At 40.1% G+C, this 18,393-nt stretch overlaps 1 protein-coding gene across 4 annotated transcripts in view; it reads right to left on the bottom strand.

Annotated features, from left to right (window-relative positions):
- Positions 1 to 18,393, bottom strand: part of znf469 (zinc finger protein 469) — a 185,229-nt gene that overhangs the window by 161,323 nt on the left and 5,513 nt on the right. For 3 of the 4 annotated variants that reach the window (XR_013779239.1, XM_079345953.1, XM_079345954.1), the window contains exon 2: positions 10,302 to 10,354. The gene's annotated coding sequence lies outside the window, so the exon portion shown is untranslated. Of the gene's footprint in view, positions 1 to 9,380; positions 9,791 to 10,301; positions 10,355 to 18,393 lie in introns of those variants that run through there. The other variant, XR_013779240.1, reaches the window with a different exon arrangement.

The raw sequence follows: 18,393 nt of genomic DNA, 5'->3' as shown, positions 1-18,393 counted from the left end.
CTCTGAAAATATACACACTCCACCACTCAGAGATTTGACAGGTAGAAAAGAGGTCCCTGAAAGCCAAGACGTGACCATGAAAAAAAAGAATACTGTTTTTGTTCCTAACTGGGATCATCTTATAAAAGCAGCTCCAAATGGGGACCATGGATGGAAAAGCTGAGTTAATAAGAAATGGCACAGGTCCAGGCGCTCTCATGTGTGAATCAGTGGGAGCTTAAATCTGAAAATAGAGTTCAGCAAGTTCAAACACAAATGACGACGGAATATTCAGCGTCTTTACAGTAAGACTTCAAACTTAAACGACGACTATGCACTGCAGTGTATCTTTCAGCAAAAAAAAAAAAATAGCATTTACTTCAGTGAATTCAAACTTAACAAAATGATGTCATTAGTAAAATGTCAAAGAAGGTCAACTGAGATAAATAGGTCCCGTTAAGAGTGACACTGGATGATTGATAGGCTAAGGATAGGATACATCAATTCTCAGCTTTATTATTGCAGGGCTTTATTGCTGCACATACACACTTTTATTGGGCAATTTCTTCTAACAGATTAAGCAGCTTACCTGAACGTTTTGCAAAAACATCCCTAGTCTGAAGTCAAAGCCCAGTGAACTGCAAGTACAGTCCTGCCAACACAAACTGCAGTCCAGCCAACACAAGCCAAGACATTTCTTTTTAGAGCCAGAGTTAGAACATGTGACAACGGGCTGACAGTTGGGGGACAAAAGAAGAACTGTGGTTCAGGAAACAATGGGACAAAAATGTTCTGGGTACGTACACAATGCAGAGATGTGACTGCGGTCATGTGCTGGGTTCTCGACAGAGGGATAACCATAGAGAGAAAGAGAAAGAGGAAAGCTGTGCGGTATGTCTGGATATGTTGGAGGACTGTGAGCATCAGCGTAGGGTCTCGTAAATCTGCACACACATGCGCACGCACACACTCATTTCACCTACAACAGCTTACACACACGTTTTCATGTGACGTATATGGCATTACATCATTTTAAAAACTTATGGGAAATGTAACATCATGGGAGCGACTGAACAATATTGGTAAATTAATCCAAAGTTTGTCAAAGTTTATCAGCAGAAAGGCGGGCGAGTCAGTATCATCTGTTGTGTTTGTTGATACCGTGGCTTTTATTCAAAACTTAAATTAAACAACTGATTAGAAGCCTCATAGTGCTGAAAACATTCAGACATAAATATTACTGCAAATACACAGATGTAATCATTGACTTAATGTTTACTTCAAATTATTTATAATTACTTAGTTGCAAACACTTGTGTGCTTACAATAGTGGAACCGCAAAGAGGTCGAGTACTTGATTTTGTGGGGTGAAAAAAAAAATGTCTCACGGCCAATCCAATAGATGACAATGATGTTCATTGTTGCATGGACAAAAAAAAATAAAGAAAATGAATAAATAAAGGATTTAAGAGGCACAACTGCTGTTCTCCTCAGGATATGAAACCAAGCGAGATTCCATCTTAATCCTAACTTCCCTTCCTGCTGTCATGCAGCATAAGTGCATTTGGCTGAGGAAATCTGCAAGCTGTTACTAATTGGTGTTCTTCTCACCCTTCCATTTATTTTCCAATCTTTTCTTTAGGACACTTGTATCTATCATGAATATATAATCAGAGGCAGAGCTTGTCATATGTTACTTACGGCTTTAGGAGGAAATATTGAGGAAATGGCCAAGATAAGTTGACTCTGATGGGATAATGAGCAGGTTCTTACAGGTAATGACCGGGTCCACTTGAGTTACAAGTCCTCCCTTTCACGATGTGTTGTGCTAAAGTGCAGCTTAGTGTGCAGTGAGTGACATGACTGTGCAGATGGGTTTCATAAGGACTTTTCTTACCGTTTATTTAAAGGTGAAACTTAAATTACAGCATGAAGACACTTTCAGTTAAAACACATTATGACAGGCTACAGTGTCCACAGTCACTTGGCTTTGACAGTGGAGGGAAAAAAATCCATATGTGCACTGAAGGTCCACCCCCTTGTGGACAAAACGCACATTGCTCAGCAGGAATTTGTGGCAGGAGGATTTAAAAAAGGATTAAAGAAAAATGAAATGGGATTCAAAATGTAATCCCATTTGATGTTGAATAAATACAAAGTGGAAAGGTGCAGATGGCTAAGCATAGAGATGAATGCCAAGATATGTGAATCCGCTCCTTCTGGCATCACTGTTCTCGTGAGTACAACTGTCAGGTTAATCTCTATTAACCTGAGACAAACCCTTTGGCTTCCCTGTTTATGCCAAGCATCATAGAAAACCAGTAAATACCGCCAACGCCAAGCCCTACAGGCCTAACACTAGGAAGAGCAACAATCTGCAATGAACCAGTTAACCCTAGGCTGCAGAAAATCACAATCATATCTCTGAACTTGCAACGTGCTAACTGAGGACTTCGAGTCCAAGTATAGCAGAAGCACACCCGTTCTTTATCTACATCTCACTTCCTCTTCCCATCAGTCTGAGAGTTAGATTGGCACACCAAGCTCCACCAGGGAAAAGTTGATTTCTTTGAACCAAATCTGGAATCCAGATCTTGTGTTTGCACACAGGGGTAGTTTAGTAACTTGCTAGGAAAAGGTGCTAAATAGTTTGGCCTCCTCTGGTAATGTGGTTAGAGTCTGATACTGATCTCAAAGCTATTGCTTACATGGCAATTTCTAAAAGAATAGGCTATCATCTGCATAAGATTTAGCCTCTTGGGGTGACAGCCAATCTTTCAGGGCTTCTTCTGTAGCCACCAAATATCCAAGCCAAGATTTCCTCTTCCAAATGCTGCTTGTGGTTTATAGTCAGACGGCAACTTCAAACGCAAGAAAGGAGTTATAGTGTAAAAGCTGAATCTACAACTGTTTTTTTGTTTTTTTTAATTCACATTGATATCTGTTTCATGAGCCTTAGGTTCATCAAACAATAGTGGATGAGTGCCAAGGCTGCCAATCTGCCAATGTGCTCCACCTTTTTTGTTCTCAACACAGATTGTTTTCCATAACAAAAAAACACACCAAGTCTGCTCAAGTGTGATTGTTTAATATTTCTCAGTCTACAAAAGGAAACCAGATCTCTTCCAATAATAGCAAAAATCTGGTCCCTTGCCTACAGGTTGTGCATTCATGTGCAGATATCTGTTTATAGAGATTATGACTCACCATGGCACAGTCTTGGCAGCACTGATTAACCAAAGCTTCTCTTGGCACATGTCCTCCTACCAGGATGTATTCTATTTGCTCATTCATCCTTAAAGGACGATATTCATTTCCTTGTATCTGCCAAGTTGAATCTAAAATCAGAACTTATTGCGTAAAAAGAAAATACTGCACATGAACATCCAAATGAGAAAGCACATAAGTTGACAGAAGCTTAAGCCTCTCAGTTTTAAGTGTCTGATGGAACATAGGAATGATACAAAATAGACTTTGGTAACACCATTTTGCAAAGCTTTAACCAACTTCTGTTTCATCGTCTTGGTTTAGCAGAGGCAGACCGATTACAGTCTTCAGACATCTAAACCCTCTGTTTTCAGAGGAATATGCAAGTGGTGCCATTTTTTGTCATGCAGCCGTTGCAAATCATTATGTAGTCCTTAGAAAGCTGGTGACTGTAAAATTGAATCCCTGCATGAAACTGTAGAGACAAAACTGCCTTTGGATACCCTAATGCTAAAATTTGTCTAACTGGAAGAATTGAAGAGTGTGGGCTTCTGCTGAGTCTGTTATAATATGCAAACCTGGAAGTGCAACGTATACATGTGCCAGGATGTATTTCCAAATCATGTTATTGATTAATCTAAACCAGGTATATTATGTCTTTTAAGTCATAACATATTACTCCCTTTAAAACCTTGCCTGGTTAACATCTTCTCTATCCGGACTGCGTGCCGTAACCAGAGGATAAGAATCATAGAAATAGTCAGATAATAGCTCCATAGAAAAACTAGACTGTTTCACAACCAGCTAACTGTCCTTGCTGCTACTTAGGGACAAATAAAAATTCCATTGATTATTATTAACATCTTGAGTCAAATAAAATTGCAGCTGCAATGCAAAATGTTGACATCGTGAATAATGAAAGATTGTTGAGTAGAACTGTCCACTTATGTCAGCACTTGTCTGTGAACATCGATACATCTCAGTCCATGTAACAATAACACAATAGATGTCCGTTGTCCAGTGCAAGTACAATGACGGTGCTTCAATGGTGTCCCGGAGGACGTTCCCCCATAGCCAGAGCTCATTGTTGTTTGCAAGCAAAACACATAAATAAAAAAGAATAATCACCATTCCTAGTGTGCACAGTGACCACACCAAGCTCTGCAAAGGAGTCTTGGGATCTGGGGATCTTGAAGCAAATCAATTCCAACACTATCTTTCCTGGGAAGGTCCCAGGGTCTTTGTTATTGGCCTTCAAGCCAGAATGATTCATCAGCTGTGTTATCGATGTTGTTAGCTGTGGGAAAGGTTCCTCCATAACCCTGAAGTACAGTGAGGTTAAAAACCTTTTGTATCACTGTAACCCTTTATAAAAAAAATCAAAAGTAGTATTCGTGTTGATCACTTCAGGTGCTTACAGTCATTTGCTTTACCTCAACCATAAAGTGATGAAAACACCACTCTTAGTCCTTAACTCCATCCCCCAAACAAACGCACAAAAAGAATAGCACTAGCTGTCAATCATTTTAACTGACCTGGCCCTGCATATCCCATAAACCCAATCATCAGTGATTGTCAGCCAGCAGCTCTATAAAGCCTGGTGTTTACCCCGTCTAGACAGACAGGGGGGCTGGCATCTGAGTGGTGTATTGCACCCAGTTTAACCACAGATGAGAGCATTACTGTCATTTAACACCATAAATCAGCCCCTTGCACATAAACAGGCTGTAAGGGGGTGAGACGCTGGGAAACCAATTTTAGGAGTGATCTAAAAAACAAAGTCTCAAAGCATTAAAAAGCTCCGCATAGGAATTCCCTTTTGATCAAACACATTAGCACACTTGATTCCTGAGGCTAAACTGTGTGGTGCAAAAAAAAAATCATCAAGGTGAAACTACACTATAGTTCCTTTGTCTTCTGTACCATGAGTGCATGCTGGGATGTTTTTTGAGCTATGAGGAAGAATTGAGGTGTACTGAATCAAATGACACTACCAAACATTGCATAACGAATGCAAAGCTAACTGTTATTTCACTGTCATCTGGGCAAATAACAGTATTTCTTATTTCTGTGGTTGAAGTGCCCTTCTCTCTAAATAACATATATTACCCACACACCCCCAAAAAACAGTTTGAGTACAGACAGAGACACACTGTACTAGGCCTCTCCTCAGTGTTTCCAGCAGAAACCTCACTCAGACCTCAATTTAACATAGCTAACGATGATGCCTGGAAAAAGTTATGCCACCACACATATTATCATATTAATTACCACAATGTGTTTTTCGCTCACCAGGAGGAGAGAGAAACCAAAAATAAAGAATCACAAAAATGAAAATGCCAAGTAACCAGAGGAATTTGTTTGTGCAGAAGTTAAGAGTCCAAAACTCGAAGTTCAAATCACCACATTTTGCCAGCAAGCTCCGAATAAAAAGCAAGTAATTGCATCACCAAACATGAACATCTGCTCGAGGATGGGTTAACATGCCAAGCTATGTTTGCGTTTCAAGAGATCCAGAGTTCTCAAACTAAATATAGAGCTTTTACTGTATATATGAGATTGTGAATGATGAACGCACTGGGAGGGAGGAAAAAATACAGCAGTGTCAAGGCATCCAAACAGTATGGCTGCTGTTACTGCGACATGAGCTGATATTGTCTATCTATACTACAGCTCCTCAGCTGGAACCCCTGCCATATCTGAGGAAGGAAGTGGACATGTTATTGTTTGACCTCAAAGGCTTTGGGTGGTCCACACACACACACACACACACACACACACACACACACACACACACACAAAGAGAGAGAGAGAGAGAGAGAGAGAGAGAGAGAGAGAAAAGGCAGCAGGGAAACACAAATATTAATGTACAATTTCAGATTGAAGCTCTATGAACACTTGCTATTTCCTTTGAGGCAAGGTAGCCAGAAATCTAACACAACCAATATTCAATATTCAATATTGTTAAACGAAAAGTCACTTATGAGCTGAAGGATTGATATAAATAGAAGAGCTGTTTTTTTTATTGACTTCTCCGACGCCTGTGATACAGTTCATCCTAAAACTTCATTTAGATTTAGATGTCTGACAGCTTTTTCTGTCCATATTGTAGTGTGATTAGTGCACTACCTAAAACCCAGGTGAATCCATAATAGCTTGTTACTTCAGAGGTGGAACCACTTGAAAAGGTTGTCCCCTGAAGTTGGATTCTAGGTAATTTATTCACTAATCACATAAATAGCCTCCAACTGCTTTCATTTTATATGCTGATGACACAGCCATTTTTCGTTTATGGTACCCTTTAGCAAACAGAGCTAATCTAGTTTGCATGAATACAGTGTAATAAATTCTATTCATTAAGTGCAAGTGCAGTGCATTTTTCTGAAAGGTGCACAGGCAGTTGTTTTATTAAAAAATCTATGAACAAAACAAGCACTTAGCAGTGCATTTAGAAACACAAGTATACAAACACATGCACATGGAGAGAGATAAGCATCAGTGGATGTTGCAAACTGAGGCTGTCTGGGATTCATCATGGCTCGAGCACAGAGCAGACCTGTCCAAACAACATATTCATACTTGCCCAGGAGGAGCAGGATGGAGCTAATCTCCAATCAAAAGACAAAAAACTGAGCACATTAGCTGAAACAATTTTTAGAAAACACAAAGTTGTGACTCGTAGAAGGTCCCTGCTTAGTCTGGGTTACTTTGCTCTGAAGGATTACATCTCTAAAATCAGGCCTGTTTGGGACTTTGTAATGTGAGGGTGAGGGCATTTCAGTGATACACTCTCGTTGTTAGTTTTTTTGAAGCCCACATGGCTCTGGTAAAAACACAATCCATCAGCACCCAGCACCAGCAGAGTGAAACATTACTGTATCCAGTTGCCTGGAGTGAAACTTTAGACCTGATATCACACAGGGCTCACACATGCAAACAGGAAGACACTCACACACCTTCACACACACTGAGAGAGACATGCCCATATTGGCTATAACAGAGCTTTACAGCTGTCTCGCTTCTATATTTTTCATGCCCACGCACACATCTGACACACACAAACACACATGCAGACAGACAAATAGTGGCAATCAGTGGGTGGATGTCAGCCCCCAGACAGGAACTGCTCCCAGCATCTGCAGCGCAGCTCATAAATCACTGCTCACATTGGGGTAATGGTGCATTGAGAAGGAGAGGTAATACAGGGCCATTTTTCGAAGACCACATTGCAGCATTTAAAGCTTTAACTCATGTCAACATTAAGAAGACTATCTATGGCTTTGGCATAACCTCAACACACAGCGGCAATGCACAATTAGATTGGATAAAGTTTGTAATAATTGTTTTGCCATAGTGCCACCATAGTTACGCTCTGCTCAAAATGTGTTGTAAGGTGTTCAAAGTGAACTTTTAAAATTACAGATCTGTCCTCGAAACGTGCTCGTGCATCTTATCTAAGCTTTGTAGTTATTAGTGTTAAAAGAAACAAATCAAACACTTTTGGATTACAAGAAAACTATTGGAAACTGAGAGATTCAAAGAGAGAGCAAAATAAGCTTTTTCAAAATGTAATTGCAATCCTTATGATAATAGGTACTGAATATTTGCAGTATTTACTATGTGAGGGTGAAGCGTACTGTAAAGTGATACACCAAAGGAAAACATTCAGTTTACATTTTACTCCAAACCTGATCCCAACTATCTTCATTTTAGAACAAAGATACTTTAGAGCAACTTCCTTATGGATTAAGGGATGACTGTTACTAGTCTCTCAATGTGTTTAATATTCAGCTGGGCACTGTTGTTGGGAGAAGGACCTTGAGGTCTGAAGGCAATCGATCCTGAAACTGATCTGAAACCTGGTGTTTATATTATGTGGATTTCCCCCACGTTAATTAATCAGTTATATATAAACCTGCAAGCTGCAGGCTTTTTGTTTCCTCTTGAAGAGAGGTAGCACTAAACCTACCTGGTAGCAATTTAAAGATTCAGTTTGATTCGCATACAAACATTTCTCTGAGGCTAATCATGAAATCAGATGTCAAGGTGAAGACAACAGGGGATTAGTTACATGTGCCAGGACACGCAGATCAAAGAAAGAAAGTATCAACATGAAATAACTGTTTTAAAACATTTGAACCACCTAAAAACAAAAGTATAACACCTGTAGGTAAATCATCATCCTTTCTGCACATCACTTTAACTATATCACTGCCCCCTAGTGGCTGGGCCTGGCATTACACACACACAACAGTTGAAAACCCTGTTCTGCTCTATCGTGTTAAGCTGCCAATAAAACTCAACAAAGCTTCCCCTCTGGTGCATTCTGAACAACATGATTTTTGGAGGTTAGTTTGACCGAGTCAAACACAGTTCTGTAAGTTACGATCATAATGTTCCCCATCGCAGATGGAAAATCGATCTTTGAAAAAAGAAGACTCACGTCAACTCCTTCACTATAAATTTTAAAGTCTTTGCTAAAGCTCAAGTCTCTGAAGATGAATCCCCTCTCCTCAGCTCCTAACCTATGATAATATGTAAATCAATCATGAAGCACATAAATTCATTTTTTGCTCAGAAATACTTCTTAGAGAGGTTATGTGATTCTGCAAACATGAAACATGACTCAATTAAACTATGTATTATGATTTGCATTTGAATTTCGTCCTTTTTGTAATTCATTGCATGAAGTGTGTGCATTGATTGATGATGTAGAGAATGTTTGAGTCCACACTACACAAGATTATGTGATCAAAAAGTATATTTGGGTTTAAAGTTAATGAAATTGCAAACAGACAGTCTACAAAATGTCAAGGCAAGATGATTACAAATTATTTTAAAAAAAGTGCTAATATTATTTTGAGAACTGGGGAGTTGTTGAGACATAAAGACTGCGAGTGGATTTTAACACCACAGCAACCCTCTGTGTGGCTTCTGGGGCAGCATGAGGCTGTGCCCTACAGACAGAGCGACCTGTGAGCCGAAATGCTTGAGAAGACCTTCTCAGGTGGATTACGATACAGGACAAATTCAAATCAAGAATAAGTGAATCTGTATCTATCAGGAAGGTAAGACTGTGTAGTCAGGGACCGCAGAATACTAAAACACTGTTCGGAGCAGACTAGGATAGAGCACAAACTCAATTCGATGATTTTTTAATATATTTTATATTTGAATATAGCTTACTTTTGCCACATGCCACAACAGCCCGCAAGATCTCCTGGGCAGAGCTCTGGAAGCTCTCCACTTCCAGTTCTTGGTCCAATCCGTGTACAACATCACTCCAAGCCCCACCCACCTGTACGGGTGGGGCCTGGTTGACTCACCCACTTGCCAGCTCTGCACGCAGAAGGGCAGGCGGGGAGGGAGGACCAAGGTCATCTACGCCATGATAAGCCACAGCAAACACCTTAGCACATTGAAGCACGCCATCATCTTTGTCCGAGCTGGAAAGAAGCCACAGCCTCAACTCAAGTCCCAGAGTGGACTGCTCACGCTCTTAGTTGACCTTGGGAGACAACTCAGGTCCCTGGACATCACGGCTGTTTACATCCTCAGGCCTTACATGGTCCTGATGTCCGGGGGGGGGGTCCAAACAAGAGGTCTTAATTAATGAGAGTGTCCCATGGGAAGACCGGACGGAGGAGGCCCAGAAGAGGAAAAGTGCAAAGTATGCAAACCTGGTTGCAACTTTGGAATTATTTTGCATCATGTAATGTATAACAATAATAATAATAATTGGATTGTTGTGTAAAACATGTTGAAAACTCATTTCTCAAAAGTAAAAACAGCTACCTTGACTGTTACACGTGTGTCTTCTCAGGATGATCAGAATCAACAGGGGATATAGCATTGCTTAGATCAACCTCCACGAAGGAACGAGCTGAGTCACTGTGATATCAGTTCAAATCTTTAAACTCACTTATAGAAACAATCATAAAGTGTTACCTCATCATGACATACTGTACATTTGTTTCCTTTATTGCAATTCCTGTCCTTCCATGGTGATGCATTTGTCAATCATATATATAAAAAAAATACAGCTCTTTAAATTGTACATGTACAGAAGGTACACATACATTATAAATGAGTGAAAATAATAATCCTGCACTTACTGTTGAAGTGTCTGAGTGATTGGTTTGTCTCTCTGCTGCTTGGTCACACTCTCCTAACAGGGACAAGAGTAGAAACATTTTATTCACACACTCAGACAGAAGTGAGGATAGAGGAATGGTTCTCAAAATATGTATCTGGATAAAAGCTAAACCAGGGCAATCCTCAATCAATAAGCACTGAGTTGATCCTCACAATGCAACTCTCTCATTCCCTTTGTCCCCTCCCGCTCCACGAGGGAACTAACCATGAAAAAAAGACATTGCTTCAGTGCTTCTTGGACAAACTTCAGAAGTCAAATGACAACCCTGACTATGTCTGGCAAGATAAACAATGCAATAATTCAAACCAATCAATCAAGAAAAATGACAAAAGAGCAGCCCTACCCATCCAATGCAGTGTTTCAAACTCTGGATCACTATCACTAAAAAAAGATACTGTGTGAATATAAAGGATGCATATTAAAGATAATCAAATAAATATGATTTCCATGTTCCAACACTGATATAAACACAAAGGATCGGAATGTTCTGAATTGACGCTTAAAGCCATGGAAAGCACGCGTTGTCAATCAAACTCCGGAGATCCACAAAGACGTAGAGAGCCAATGAAAACACATTTGCTCAAACAGTTTTGTTCTGTTTATTCTGAATCTGGGCCCACTCTATAGACTGAGAGAGGGATGTGTTCTTAAACACTGTTTTCCTTTATTCATGCATTTAATGTAAGGCAGTAACACACAAAGCAGCAATAAAAGGGACTGTAATAATATGAGAAAAGACAGATATTTGGTGACGAACGAGTCCACTTCTTGAAGGTAGAAAGATTCAAAATTTTGGAAACTTGTGAGGAAATGAAAGACATTTATACTAATCCAACTTTCCACACAGGATGAATAACAGCAGCAGCGAGTACTGATGTTTCTCCAGCTGCATATTGTGTAGACCGAGTGTTTGTTTGACAGAATGCAAGGTTCTTTGAATTAGCCTTATAGGTTAAGGAACATTATAACATATGCATATTTCTACCCTGCAGCTAAAGGGGAGGTATTCATTGACATACTGACAATGACTCCAAACTAGAGGTCAGTCCAGTTGGAAAGTGTCATCTGTGATCTATCTCTGCTGGAGTTTGTCAAAAGAGCCATAAATAAGAAGAAAGAAAACTTAAACCTTAAAAGGAAAGTTCAGTACTATCCCTTTTACAGTTGATTTTCAATGATAAGTCTGATTCTCAATCGCCTGAAAACATGCTGTGGCATGTGGAACGGTAATTACTTTTTCCACAGGGACTTTATTAAACTGGATTCAGCATGCATCATTCTAAGCCTCATGTTGTTTTGGTAATAAAGCAAATTAAGTTTAATGATAAGAAGTCAAGGCCAGTACCGGTACATCTTTACAAAGTATTCCAACAATTGATGAATGTAAACATGACTTCTTGAAAAAAACATGATCTGGTGCACTTTTCTGATATGGGATCATTAGTATTCCAGCAGAGGTATCCCCCCTGAAACTGAATAATTTAAATCTGTGGACATGAAAGAAGACCCTTCTCAGTCAACATAATACTCATGCTCACAAGGTGACTCGGGGTCATCTCTGTCTCTAGAGCCTGCTAAGCTACGAAGGTAAAAGACATGAACCACATGTGGAAGACATTGTGAGTAATTACAGTACAGTAGCCACTTAGACAAGCTATGCAATGTGTACACAGTACAAGCCACGGCATGCATCCGAGTCTGAAAGAGCACAGGGGCGTAAAAATGCTGACAAACAAGGGGTTCAGATAAAATGTGCTCTTTGGTGCAACTAGCCAAAAAAGGATCAGCTGCAGAGAAATGTGAGAAGAAAATATGTGACTTACAGATGGAAATGAATGAACCAACACACAACCTTACCTCCATTTTCTAGATCACAAAACAAAATTTCCAAATTGTCCGATCAATATATTTTCAAACAAGTTATGGGTAAGACAAAGAAAATATTAATTTTATTGATAAAATAATGTTATACGTTACGTGTTTCTGTATTTAATTTCATAAGATTTCTAAGAAGACTCTCCGTCAGATTCCGCCAAGCATTTTTAAATGCCTGAATAGTTCGCAGCCGTGTTCTTATATTACTTTTGTTCGTAAGTTGAAAGCATGGCACGTTGTTCTGAATTAGCATAACCCTAACCACCCACTAATGACCATAAAAGGGCATAAGGGCAGAGCCCTACAAACATGCTGGTAGCAAAAAAATAAGGTCGCAGAGATGTTTGGCAGAGCACCAGAATCCTATAAGAACCTTTGCAGCTGTGAAGTGGACACAATACTGCTGGAGGTTTGCAGCAAACAATTCAGTTTCATTCAGCAGTGTGAGTAATCAGGAACAAGAGAAGACACATGGGACACAGTAAACATCTTTAATGTAGGCATGTGCAAATTGACCTGTTGAGTGTATTGTATTTATTTTAAGCTGATTTGTATGATCATGAAAATATTGACTAAATGTTTTTTTTATAGGGAATGTATTGTTTCAGATGTGCCTAAGAGTACTCTTGAGTTTTTCGTAACCTCTGTTAAAAAAAACAAATCTCACAGAAGGAAACGATGAATCTCAGATTCTTCTTCAAAAGTTTGTAAGTAGGATTAAAGAACAAATTTGTTCTTAAGAATGGTTGGTGAATATCGCTATTCCCCCTCTTCTTGTCACAGTCGGTGTTGAAAAACACAGAGGAGGACCCAAGTGCAGACAACGTAAAAAGATCTAATAAACATAAAGGCAAACAAAACTGCTCACAAAAAGTGTCCGAAAACAAAGTTCATCCAAAACCAACAGGAAATCCACAAGGAGGAAAAAAACAAAGGGAACGCACAGGGGCAGAGGGAGACACACGACTGACTATAAACTACAAAAGACAACGAACGACACACAGGGGAAGAAACACTGCGACTAAATAGACATGGGGTAATCAGAAACAGGTGAGACTAATGACACAGGTGAGGACAATCAGGGCAATCAAGACCGGAGGGAAACACAGAGAGGCAGGAAACAAGACAACACTGAAGAACTACAAGTTAAAACAGGAAACACTAAAGACTGAACTGAGAAACACACAAGACAAACAGGCAACACAAGGGAATTAATAAAACAGAACTCAAAACACTGAAATAAAACCTACACAAAACCAAACTATGACACTTCTGCCTCTCTGAGCAGCACTTACAAACCGCCTGCATACTATAATACACAGCTGCATGTATTTTGTTTTTTTGTGGTGGGTGTGGTTTCTCTCCTCAGGAGGCACCAGGTGTGTCACATCAGCAATCAACCCGGGCTGTACAAAACCAGCAGATTGTCTCTGACTCATCACGAGATCGTTCTGACAACAGTGTGTAGGAATTCAACCTCGAACCGTGAAGTAACGTTGTGTCTTTTTTGGATTCGCTTGTGGAGCTAACTTTTTACATTTTTCTGCCTGTCTCAGATTGTCTTTTGATCGCTCACTGGAGCGCCATGTCGGGATTCTTGGACACTTCACAACCCCCACTCACCGGATCCTGAGACTTCACCATCCCTCCCTTTGGCACGTTGTGTATTTGGGTCCAAATCAAGACTCTCCAGAACACAAGATTCAATAAGAATATTCATAATTAGTTTAACCGTTTGTTATTCTGGTGCTGACTAGCAAAGGTGACAATGTTTAATCATTTAGTTAGTCATGTGAACATCTCTACTTCTAAAAGAGTAGTGTTTAGCACACAAGACATTAAGACAAAGGGTGATAACAATATTTGTCTCCTGTTACTCCTAGGAGTTTAAAAGCTTGATCATTTAGGCGAGTTCAGACGAAAAAGCAAAGCAAATATTAATGTTTCTCGTGAGTCTCAGTTGCACTGTAAATTGGAGTACAATTAAAATGTCAAAACTTTGCCAAAATACACATTGAGCGGCGGATCTGTAAAAAAAAAAAAAAAAAACTACAAATACATTCTTTGTCAGGTCTTTCTGTAAGAGGACAAGAAAACAACTCTTCAGTTGTTTGTTGATAGTCTGATACATTCCAGGACATCAGGGATACCTCAAACCCAGATTTGCTTACATATCACAGAAATAATAACATTGTTGGCTTGAGTCACTAGAATTAAATAAGTTCATGTCACATCATCAACATCATTGGTTGGTCTGGGAGCTGCGGAGGGAGTTGCCATGATTACTTCTCGAGCACTGCCGAGGTGCCCTTGAGCAAGGCACCAAACCCCCCACTAGCTCAGGGGGAGCTTCCAGTGGGGGCAGCAGCCGCACTCTTGCATCTCTCCATTAACGCATGTCCATAAGTCCTGCTAGTGCATGTGTGTGATTCAGGCCTGTGTGTGAGAAGCATGTCTCTAAAATAACAGAGTGTGAACCAGAATTCCCCCTCTGGGATTAATAAAGTACATCAAATTTAAAAATTAAATAAAAAATCATCCATGTGACCTAGCGAAAAAAATGCATCAACCGCCAAAATGTTGAGTCTTGAAATGAACTTCTTTCTAATTACATTGAGCGAAATAATAACTCCCCAACACACCTGTATTCATGTATGATCTTAAGCCTGTGTGTGCACTGTAGCAGTCACCTGTGGTTCACGACCACTGTGGTCTTGGTAAGTAAATATTCATAGACTAAATGTGTCCCCATTCCCCAAAATAACCGTCATAATAATCATCAGGCCCGCAAGGCCCACTGATAGAATCCAAATTTACAATGAAAAGAGTTTTTATGGAGTGTTCTCTATCAAAAAGAATTATCTCGATACATGCATATGGTTTAAATCAAGGTGGATTGGCTGCTCTCTGTCATAGTGGAAAGCTGTTATTGTAAAAGGCCTACAGGCCTCCTTTTTCAGGGTTCATGGACTGCACACTATTATTTTCCCTGAGCAGATATATGGATCTATCTCTAGAAAGACAGAACAGATATAGCTCAGCACAAACACCATCTGTACAGGAGGATTCAATCCAGCGCTCTAGCACCACATCACACAAGAAAAAGGGTCACTCCAGCCAAAAAAGCCTCTGCCAAAGTCTGAGTAACAATCCGCTCTTATCAAAATCACTCTGAATTTCATTCTCTGGTTACCATGAACTGTGCAGGCAGAATGATATAATCCTTGCACTTCATTTGCTTTTTTTTTCCACACAGAGGAAACCAAATATCTTTAGCCTCCTTCAGTCAGTGTGGCTGATGCTGTTCACACGCTTGTCTCAGCTGGCCGGGTAATTGTTGAGCATTGTTCTGTGAGAAAGGAGCTGCTCAACAAGCAGAAAGTTTTCCGAGCACTTTCTTAAGGCGTGCAATCAAAAATATACATGATATTCGCTGGGTTAACTATGCAACCTCACCAAATAGAAACAGGCAAAACATAACAACTAAGCCAATGTGTCCTAAAAGAAAATGTGATTACGAAAAAAGAAGAAGCACAGATTTTGGAATATGAGGCTTGGATATGCACATGTTCCTTGTGCCTCTTTGAAAATAAGCATCACCCTGGAATGGATTTTGTTTTTTGCTGATAAACACAGGAAAATATCACCCACACAGAGCAGTCTGCCGCTGGGACAAAAAAACAAAACTATATTCTCACAGCAAAAAGTAAAAGGATGCCACAAATCAGATAATGGTGATTCATGTTGATTTCCTTTGAAGGACTCCTCTCCTCCTTCTCTCCTAAACTTTGGGTGCTCCTCCACCACTGACGCCTCTGGCTTCCCACCACCACCACCACCACGACAGCTATAGCCAGAGAGACAAGCAGAATAAATTACGACACAGTTTGTCTGTCATATGATCATGCTGCGAGCCCTTTTCAGCGGAAAATGGGGGTGAGACTGTTTTTGTGTTTTCACAAATGCCCGCAGCTGTTTTCCTAATTTCTGCAGCTCTTTTCCTGACACAGATCATTTGGACAGATGTACACTCCACCTGGGGTAGAACTGACAACCCCAGCTCCCCTGTGTAAATTATGGATGCATGAAACATATCCTGTCTTTAAGACCCGTCAGATGAAGGACTTTGCTGAACTGACTTGACTGGAATCATGCCCTAATCACTTAGTAATCTACCCTTCCCCGAGGCAGAGCACAAACACACACACACTTACAATACCTCTAGTGTCTGGATGTATGCATGACCATGATGATCTGGCTGGAAGAATCTGCTCCTGCATCCCAAAGATCCACATTTCTTTCATCAGTGCCAAGCAAGCCCAAGGATGTGTCAACCCAAATCCCCCCCCTTTTTTTTCCTAAACCTGCACAGCATGCCCCTCTAACAACCCTCACATTATCCCACCACCCACGTCTTCATCAGCAGGCTTCTGTGCCCCCTTCACTCGAGCATCCAGGGGGACTCCAAGATGGCCTATAAGACCTATTATAGGGGCTCTTAAACCCACCTATTCTCCAGCCCTGTGTGGGCCTGTGGAGCCTGAGGCCTGACATGAGGAAGCAATCCAAGCAGAGAGAGATGAAATCATATATAGTCTAATAGAGAGGTGGATTAGTAATGACCAGTATCTAGTTGCTAATCAAACTACATTCAGTCAGCACCAGCAGTGACTTCATAGCACCATGTGTATATCTCCGAGTAGAGGCCTTGCTCAGTAATGACCTGGATCACATGTCCAATCATAATACATCGACATGAGAGCCTCCATTATAAATATTTACTCAGACTACTGTTCACACAGAATCTGTCACCACTACAGTGACTCAATCCTGCTGACCTATGTAAATTGAAGGATTGGATGAAGGTTAAGCAGGAATAATTGTAGTAGACGGCTGGACGTTCGGCGCAATTCTCTTCCTATAAGCACTTAACTGTCTGAATATCTGCTCTCAGATCAATTACATTATGTGGGAGAGGCCAACATGTCTGGCACGCTCTTCAGAATGACTCTTCTGTCGGAGTTGTGTTCAGCTGAGTCAGACGTTCAGATTACAGATCATTACACCGAGGTACACAGGGTTTGTTTTAAAGCTTCCTTTGCACCAAACAAGCACACAGCTCACGAATATGACACATTTCCTATCTGGAGAAACTCGGGAATTATGGCTGTTATTATTTTGGCGTTCACACTCATACGAGTTACATTTAGTTGCCTAAAATGTCTTGTCACTAATAGGACATTGAAGTCAATGGATGGTTAGCTTGGCTTGTACAGACTCCTGGGAAGAAAACAGATATGTCAAAAGGTAAAAAAATAAAAAAAAATCTTCATGAGTTTGAAGTTCAGCTCTGATGCAATTGCTTCCAGCTGTCTTTTATCACTGTGGGAAGTACAAAGTGGAAGAGAACTTTTGAATAAATGTTGGCATACTTAATCTGTTATCCTTCTAACAAGGAAGACCAGGATAGGAGAGGATTTTAAATAAACTCTTCTTCTAAAGTATTGGTTAAGGTTTGGTTATCCTCAAATATAATCTGAGTTGGCAGACTCAATAAAAAATAGGTAAATTACACATATGAGTAATATGTCACACAGTACAGAGCACAAACACACATTCTCAGGTATCCTATGTCATAATTCTGTCAATATATCTTCAGGGAGCTCTCTGTTGCTGAGCCTTCATTTAGTCTCTCCTCCTTCATCCCCGGCATTATATCATCGACAACTGATGCCAAGACAACACCGACGACAGCTTTGTGACCCAATTTTTATAATGAGCTCAGCAATTACAGCCTGATAAAAAGCCTAATTTACCACCCGGTGATGCTACCTGAGGATAAATCCATCAGAACTGCTGTCACTTTAACAGCAGGTAGTTCATCGCTGGAGTTTGGTGCATGTGTGTGTCGAAGAAGAAAGGATGACTGATGAGACAGAACGCTGAATATATCAGCACCGCATCCCATGATGTATGGGTAACAATAGTTTTATTCTACATAGAATTAAAGACATGATCTATTTGCAGGTTATAGTACGTATATTTTATGAAGATATTGATGCTGAGATGATCTTTAATCAATTTTAATATGATCATATCTGCTACAATAAGTAAAGTTTAATACCTTTGTCTAAACTGGTCAATGATGTTGAGCTCTGATTCAGTGAAAGTGTGAA

The sequence above is a fragment of the Symphodus melops genome (genome assembly GCF_947650265.1).
Source record: "Symphodus melops genome assembly, chromosome: 6".
In the NCBI taxonomy this organism is placed as follows: Eukaryota; Metazoa; Chordata; class Actinopteri; order Labriformes; family Labridae; genus Symphodus; species Symphodus melops.
This window is presented reverse-complemented; position numbering and strand designations above follow the sequence as displayed.